The 662-nt window shown below is 34.6% G+C and overlaps 1 protein-coding gene across 1 annotated transcript in view; it reads left to right on the top strand.

Moving 5' to 3' along the window:
* The window catches only part of LOC111043714, a 57,259-nt gene that overhangs the window by 49,953 nt on the left and 6,644 nt on the right, over window positions 1–662 (top strand). The window lies entirely within an intron of this gene.

The raw sequence follows: 662 nt of genomic DNA, 5'->3' as shown, positions 1-662 counted from the left end.
TCAACAGCCTTCTCGCTGACCAAAAGCCATTATAAATGCCTCTATCCCAATTTTAAGCCACTGCACAATAACACTCGAAAACCACTTGAGGAGAAGTTGAGAATATCCAACTCTAGCATGTTCGCCTTTACTTTTAAACTTATGTTTTCTTTACAACTTACTTTTTCAAAAATTTTTCCATACTTTTTCATGAATTGATGTTTTTCTTTTTCAGACTAAATATCTTTCATGAGTGTTATTATCCCAATAAATTATGGATCATGAGATAACTAGTTGAAGACTCAGATGATCTTTGGAAGCTTCAGTTACTTTAAACAATATGATAGACCTAGGCCAGATAATGACACATAATTTGAGTTTGAGATAAAGTGATAATGTGAGAATCATTTCATTTCTTTATTGAATCATTATCACACAGTGAACACAGTATAAGAGTACGAACAGAACAGACAGGTAGATATTTAGATTTCAACTCGCTAGAGTTCTTTTAGATCTATATCTGTATCAATGACTCCAAATATTTATCATTACCCAGTCTTCACCGCGACTCACTCATTCTTGTCGCACCTTCAACCGTCTCTTGAATGCAATTGGCCTATGTCATTTCTTCCTATCTATCCATCTATCTACCTATTCCTAATCCGTCGTAAGGAGCGATGAAG

Source organism: Nilaparvata lugens, chromosome 3 (genome assembly GCF_014356525.2).
Source record: "Nilaparvata lugens isolate BPH chromosome 3, ASM1435652v1, whole genome shotgun sequence".
Lineage (NCBI taxonomy): Eukaryota > Metazoa > Arthropoda > Insecta > Hemiptera > Delphacidae > Nilaparvata > Nilaparvata lugens.
Note: the sequence above shows the minus strand (reverse complement) of the source record. Positions and strands in the feature narration are given on the sequence as shown.